Here is a 7,699-nt window from a genome sequence, read left to right on the forward strand (position 1 = left end):
TGAATGTCACCAGTTATGAGGCTCTAAAACTCAGAATTTGTAGAGTAGGTTGCCAATTTATCAGGTCAAGTCTACACGGTCAGCTATATTTGAACAAAAACTCGCAGATTATGCGTAAGACACAGCTAATAACTGTCAATAAAAGTGCAAGGCTCAAGTAAAAATGACAAGTTATAGTGCAATATCATTACGGAAATCAACCGTTCCGACTCAACCTATATGCAGAAATAGACGTGAATATTTTAATTATTTTTTGATTTTTTTTGGATTTTCATGATTTTTATGAAATTAATAAAGACAAATGCAAGCTGAAAAATGGAAACTTGAATGCAAAACAAATGCAAATGCAGACTCAAAAGGATGCATTACCCTCCCCAAACCAAAATGGACAACGCCCTCGTTGTCCTCCAGCATACACAAGCAGATATATACGGGGAACGGGGAAATACAACCAAGAAATGAAAAATAAAAACAAAAATAAAAAGGAGACAAAAGTAAAGAAAAGAGCGAGAATGGACATACAAAACACGAACTTCCCCAAACCAGCCTGAAAAATGGGGAAGTGAGTAGACCAGTAGCTACTCGTCAGCCTCCTCTGTCACGTCCTCCACCGTGAAGTCAGGGTCCTCCTCCTGCGCTCTCCTCATAGCTTGCTCAGCATGAGCTCTCGCTGCGTCCTCGACCGGGTCGTCCTACTCCTCACTGGAAGACTCAGGGTACCCCTCAGCTGGGTACCGGTAGAAGGAAGGGTGTGGCCAGCCCTCTGGGATCGGACGTCGTCGCTTCATGTGGTACTCGTATAGAGGGAACAAGGTAAGAGCTATGTCCCGCTCCATACGAGCCTGCCTCTCTACAAGCTCAAGCAACAAACTGTCACGGCGCCCTTGGTCTATGACCGCGGACGCCTCAAAGGATGGAGGAGGTACAAAATTAGCCGGATAGACCGGCTGTGTCTGTGTCTGGTCGGGCGCAGGAGTAGGAGTAGGAATGACCGTGGAAGTCTGGCCACCCGTAGAAGGTGTGGACCCCTCTCCGGTCTCAGGCCTCCTCCGCTTCCTAGAAGTGGACATGGTAGTAGGTGGTCGGAGCGGTAGGTGGTACATGGGTAACGGTGGTGGTAACCTGCCCTGTGGAACAGTGGGCAGGGGGACGAGGCGAGGTAGGGTGGTGCAAGGAAGGTCCTCAGACAAGGAACCACTAATCTTCCAAGTCCGGAAGTCTGAAGTAAGCCAAGTCATAGATAGCATAGAGTCCAGGTCCAGGTACCTATCTACACCTATGTACTGTAAGTCACGAGGGAAGGCGGGGAAGAGAGAACGGGCAAGAAAGGTGGCTATGCCACCGCAGACAATGGTGCTCGTGGTCTTCTCCCCTATGAAGTGAAAGTACTGGGCGGTCAGGTAAGCAATGTTGAGGACAAAGGGGCCCTCGCTGTCAATGTTCAGGTACCCGCCGAGAATAGAAAGCTCAATGTTGTTCACATTGTTTGGTTCTTTACGGCCGAAAATAGTACTTCCCATCAGAGGTAGGAAGTAACGGGCAAGGGGAAGGTGGACCTGAGCGAGCTTTCTCTCCTCGTAGGTAGTCTGTACCAAGGTCCTCCACAGCTGACGGATGACCTTCTTAGGGGCGGCAGTGTCGCCCGTAAAGGAAATTCCAAGCCGAGTACCAAACTCCTCTAAAGTCAAAGAAAAAGTCCAATTAAATAACCGGAAAGACACGGAAGCACAAGTAGAGGGAGCATCGTGTGCCCCAGAGGAGAAGGTAAAGGAGCTGAAAAACTCAAGGGTCAGCTCCTTGAAGGTATGAGCACTCATGGTAGCAAGTCCAGACATCCTCGTACCCCTCAAAATCTCACAAACCGGCTCGTAAATACCGAGCCTATCCAGTGACTCACGGCACAAAAAACGGGTAGAAAGAAAATCACAGTCAAGCAAAGAATAAAATCTAGTGCGATGAATAGCGTTAACGAAAGATTACCTGCGGGAGTCAGGGTGCAAGTCGAGTGAGTCGTCCACTCGAATGGTAACACGGCCAGCATAACGGCCAGCAGTAGGTGTAGCTCGTGTGCGACCCCGGCCCCTAGTACCTGAAGTAGAAGCCCGTCCTCTGACGGGGCGAGGTACTAGAGCCACCCGTTAAGCAGCTGTGACTGCGGGTGACCACGCAGCAGGGGTGGTCACCGTACCTGAAGTATTGGTTGTGGCTGCAACGGAAGAAGCAGCAGAAACCGACACAGAAGAAGAAGGGCTAGCAGCTGTGCTAGCTAAAACAGAGGCTGTGACTAGGGATGGCAATGGGTCGGGGACCCGACCCAGACCCTGAGGGTCGGACCCTAATGGGTCGGGTATGGGTCTCATTTTTTCAGACCCAATGGGTATGGGTCGGGTATGGGTCTTAAGAAAATATTTCGGGTCCGGGTCCGGGTCTAAGTTATGAGACCCATACCCGACCCTTAGACCCTTTATTAAAGAAAAAAAATCAAAATTACAACTTTTCTGAATTCATACAGGCAGACTGTAAAAACCCAACTAAAGTCTCTTTCTCTTCCCTCATCCCATAAAATGATAAAACTCAACCAAACTCTTCTGACAATACCACCACTCCACCACTGACACAAGAAAACCACCACCGACTGGCAACCACCTCTCTAATAGCCGGCGACCGACAACCACCATTAACGGCAGATTAATAAACTCATAATGTTAAAGTAGTATGATTTTTTTTTTTTTAATATTATGAACTATAGTTGTTAATCTTGTTACTAAAGTAGCTGAAACTCGGACCCACGGGTAGACCCAGACCCTACCCTTACCCATAGGGTCCGGGTATGGGTCCTCAAATTTTAGACCCTTGCGGGTCTGGGTCGGGTACGGGTCCAAAGGGAAAATCTCGGGTCGGGTCCGGGTCTAGGCGGAACCTACCCAGACCCTACCCATTGCCATCCCTAGCTGTGACGGAAGAGGAAGCGGAGATAGAGCTAGCTGCAGTAACAACAGTACCAGCCGTGGTAACAAGAAACACGGAAGCAGTGGCAGTGGTACTAACGGGTGTGGAGACGGTGGTGGTAGCAGGGACCACCGTCTCAGTCAAGGACGGAGTAACAGTCGAACTGGATGAGGGTATTGTACTATTGTACATCCTAATCAAGTAAGCAAGGGGGATAATAATAAATTAAACAAAATACACGCAAAAACCCCAAAATTAGTCGAAATTTCTGACTGAATCAACTCTAAATCGCAATTTACCTCAAAAATTGGAAAAAAAAAAGCAATTAAACAACAATGAAGCAAAGAGAATACTTACTTGATAAATGAAACCCACAAAAGAAGCAATTAATCGACAAAAAATAATGCAAGAATGGCGATTTTTCGATCAAAAACCGCAAACCCTAAATACCCAAATTGACCGTGCAAACAAGCAAATTCGAAGGGCAAAATAGAGGGCAAATGTCGGATTAATAGCATGGAACAAATTGTAGGTGACGGATTTAGTATTTGGGCAATAAAAATGGAGAATTTGGGGTTTTTTTGGTCGCAAAAAGAAAGAAGAAAGAAAGAATAATAGGAAAGAATGAAAAATAGGGAGTTTAAGAGACACTTCCTGCGCGGGATTTTCAATTTCACTCGATCGAGTGATTTGAAATTACTCGATCGAGGAGTCTCAGCATCAGTTCACTCGATCGAGTAAAAATCTACTCGATCGAGAACTCCCTCTTTTGGCTAATTCGATCGAACACCTACAACCCTTTCGATCGAACCCTTTCTTGCAAAATCCTCTCGATCGAGTACAAAAAGTACTCGATCGAGCGCTTTTCTTCGTGTAAGTCATCCAAAGTGCGTATAATCTCCCCAAACCTGCATAAAAACACTCGCAAGCATATCCCGACATACCAAATCACAAAAATGACAGTTTATAGTCTTTCTAACTACGCTAAAAATTGTCTAAATTCTAGCAGTCCTGAAATAAACGCAATAAAGAAATTCAACGGAAATTTAAAAATAGTTTTTACAAATTGTTACACGGGGCATTCCCCGCTCATTTCTCAAAACAATTCAGTAGCCCAACGGAGGGCTTCTGACTGGAGGAGGTCCCTTCAACATCCTTGACCGTCCTCTTCATTCTCCACGAGCTTCAATTTGAACCAGTAGGGGGAGAATAGTTGATATCCACATATGCACGAACTTTTCTCGTCCCTTTTTCTTTCTCACCAGTTTTGACGTCAGGATCCTCAATTTGATTGACTTTAATTGCATAACGGCCTTTGACAGCTCCTGCATCTTTTTCATCTGTACCTGCAGCAAGGAAAACAGACGAATTCTCCTCTTTTTTGCTCTCAATCTGAGGCGGAGGGGTCACAATTGCAGCACAAAATTCCAAATTTTCATCTGGAGCGTCAATATGGGTGTCTGTAGAGGAGAGGGCATTGCAAGGTTGAGCTTGCATGGGAGCCCTACGAGACTTAGACTGATGAAAAATCAATTCCTCGTCTCCTATTTGAAATGTGAGTGTCTTGCCCCCAACATCTATCACTGCACGAGCAGTAAATAAAAACAGTCTCCCTAAAATAATAGGGGTGTGAGTGTCCTCGGGTATGTCAAGCACTACGAAGTCAACGGGAACAAAGCATCTCCCGATTTTAACGGGTATGTCCTCTATTACTCCTAACGGCCGTGATATATTACGGTCGGCCATCTGTATGGTCATGTTTGTCCAATTATATTTAGTCAAACCAAGTCTCTTAGCAAGAGACAAGGGTAAGACGCTCACGCTAGCACCAAGATCGCATAGCGCGTTATCAATCAAATGGGTACCTATGTGACATGGAATCGAGAAACTACCCGGGTCTGACTGTTTAGGTGGCAGCTTATTTTGAACTAGGGCAGTCCCTATCTCGGTCAAAGCTACCGTCTCATGGTCATTGATATGCCTCTTACGTGATAAAATTTCTTTCATAAACTTTAAATAAGAGGGTACATGTGTCAGCAATTCGGCGAATGGAACAATGACCTGCAAGCTTGTAAGCTTTTCAAGAGCTCGACAAATTTACCGAACTGTTGATTGGCTTTCGTACTCTGTAATCGCCTCGGGAAGGGCACCGTAATGGGTATCTCGAGGCCTTTGTTTCTTTCTTCTAACGTCTCGGCAGGTTCAAGCTCCTTATCACTCGATCGAGACTTCTTACCTCTCGATCGAGTCCTTCCAGGTGAAATATCACTCGATCGAGCACTAGCTGGCTCTCGATCGAGTTCTTCATTAACAACAGTGTTCGATCGAGCAAAAATACCACTCGATCGAACAATTTCTTCAGACTTATCACTCGATCGAGTGGTTTTCACCTCTCGATCGATCGGTTCATTTTCCATTTCACTCGTTCGAGTAAGAGTTCCTTTCGATCGAGTACTTTCAGCTTCAATTCTGCTCGATCGACCCCCTGAAACCAGTCGATCGAGTATTTTCTTTGTGGTCAGCTCGTTTTCAGCAACTAATGACTGTTCATCGTCATTTACATCCTTCCTCGGGTCTGAAATATCCCTGTCATCAGGTGATTTTGGTCCTTCATATGAATGACCACTTCTCAAATTAATCAAATTCACCGTCTCGTGCGGATTCTTCTCGGATTGAGACGGCAAATGACCATGTTTCCTCGTGGACTGGTTCGCGGCTAACTGAGCAACTTGAGTTTCAAGTGACTTGATGGATGCTTCTTTATGTTGCTCACTTAGTTGCCATTGCTTTGTCAACGACTGCAACATTATCTTTAACTCAGCTAACTCACTTACCCCACTTGAAGATGATGCACCTTGATTCGGTGGAGGAAAAGAAGGAGGCTTTTGAAAGCCTTGTTGAGCCTTGTGAGGACGGACATATGGCTACTGCTGCTGCGGTGGAGGAGTGGGATTAAGAACATTTTGACTTGTCCACCTCAAATTGGGGTGGATCGCCTCTGTATTGTTGTAATAAGAACCTCCTCCTTGCCTGTATTGCTGAAAAGCAGGGACTTGTTCTTTCTCCGTAAGACATTCAACAGCAATGTGACCGTCATTGCTTCCACACCTCTCACATGTAACAGTTTTCTTATAGTCAACCGATGAACCGTCTGTTGATCTCCAGCAGTTTGCAACTCCATCTTATCAAACCGAGCATTCATGGCTTCCAGCTGAGCCACAACTGCCTTATCAACTGAATGGACCGTTCGAGTACCATCCTGTGGATTCCCATATTCAGCACAATGGGTCTCCATCTCCTCAATAATGCCCCATCCCTTACCATTATCAATATTTTTCTGAAATCTACCGTTGGATGAGGCGTCTAGAATAGCTCTAAGGTCGTCATACAACCCATTATAAAATTGGTTGCACAAAAACCATTGATCAAAACCGTGATGAGGAAGAGACCTCACCAATTTCTTGAACCGACACCAAGCTTCATAGAATGTCTCATCAGGTGCCTGCTTAAAACTGGTTATCTTTCCCCTCAGCTGATTAGTGCGCTGCGGAGGGAAATATCTTTTATAGAAGGCAAGTCCGAGAGTCTCCCAGTTGGTGATCCCAGCAGTTGTACGGTCAAGATCGGTCAACCACTCACAGGCTGAGTCAGTCAAAGAAAAAGGAAAGATCACTTCCTTTATCTTGTCTTGAGTTACTCCCTTCATAGCGGGAATAGTAGAGCAGTAATCAGTAAAGACCTACATATGCTTCCTTGGGTCGCCACACCCCTATACAAGTTTATCTCCACCGGATTTATGTAAGACGGACGGATATCAAAGGTGTTGCCGTCCTCAGTTTGGAGGTTAAAACCCTTAGGAATAGAGGATGCTTTAGGCTCCGAGTGACTTGCAATATTCGGCATCTTTACTGGTTGGTTAGTAGAAATGAGACTGTCTTCTCCTAAAGACTGGTCTTCTGCAAATAAGAAGTGATGTAGCTCGGGCTCGAAAGTACTCAAGTCTTCCTTTCGCAGTTCTCTTTGTAGACGGAGTCTATACCTAAACAGTCTTTCTGGCTCAGGATTAGCAGGTACTAACTCCAACCTGTTTGACATGGGCATACACAGCACTGAAAGAGATAAATGAGAACTATCTCAAGGAATAAAAAAATTCCCTGAGACGGATAAAAATAAACGAAAACAAGAACAGATAGGGCTATTGCCTCCCCGGCAACGGCGCCAAAATTTGACAGGCTAGTCGTGTACCTACCAAAAATAACCAACTGGCACTAACTAGTATAGCTAGGGAAGTCGGGTCGATCTCCACAGGGAGGCAAGATATCTGTTAAGGTCCGTCTATTTAAGTCACAAAATGGGGGGTTGAATTTGGTTTACTAAACTAATGAAGGTTTGAAGGAAAGAGCAATCAGGAAAGAGCAATAAAGACAGGAAATGTGATAAAAGTGATCAATAAAGAGAGAACATGTCAGGATTTCGGTTCACTATGGTAGTCCGATGACTCAACTGCAAATAGCCTAGATAATTTACTGTGAGACGGATACTGGAAAGGTCCTTCCGGTCCACTTTCTATCCTAGATTCCACTAACTTAACTTCTGTCCTCGTCAGGTTGGTCTACTGTTCATAGCAGGTCTATTTAGTCCAATCTTCCGATCCAGGAGTAAATTTAACCAGATTAAAGGGTAACTTAAAAGCGTGCACTCAACTAAGTCGGTATTATAATTATATTGCCATGGGTACAGATTCTCACAA

At 45.1% G+C, this 7,699-nt stretch overlaps 1 non-coding gene across 1 annotated transcript; it reads left to right on the plus strand.

Annotated features, from left to right (window-relative positions):
- The first annotated feature begins 6,377 nt into the window (after positions 1 to 6,377).
- Positions 6,378 to 6,483, plus strand: LOC141620655 (small nucleolar RNA R71). The gene has a single exon (XR_012532011.1). It is a non-coding gene; the product is annotated as a small nucleolar RNA R71 (small nucleolar RNA).
- Positions 6,484 to 7,699: the final 1,216 nt, after the last annotated feature.

The sequence above is a fragment of the Silene latifolia genome, chromosome 1 (genome assembly GCF_048544455.1).
Source record: "Silene latifolia isolate original U9 population chromosome 1, ASM4854445v1, whole genome shotgun sequence".
NCBI classification, from domain to species: domain Eukaryota; kingdom Viridiplantae; phylum Streptophyta; class Magnoliopsida; order Caryophyllales; family Caryophyllaceae; genus Silene; species Silene latifolia.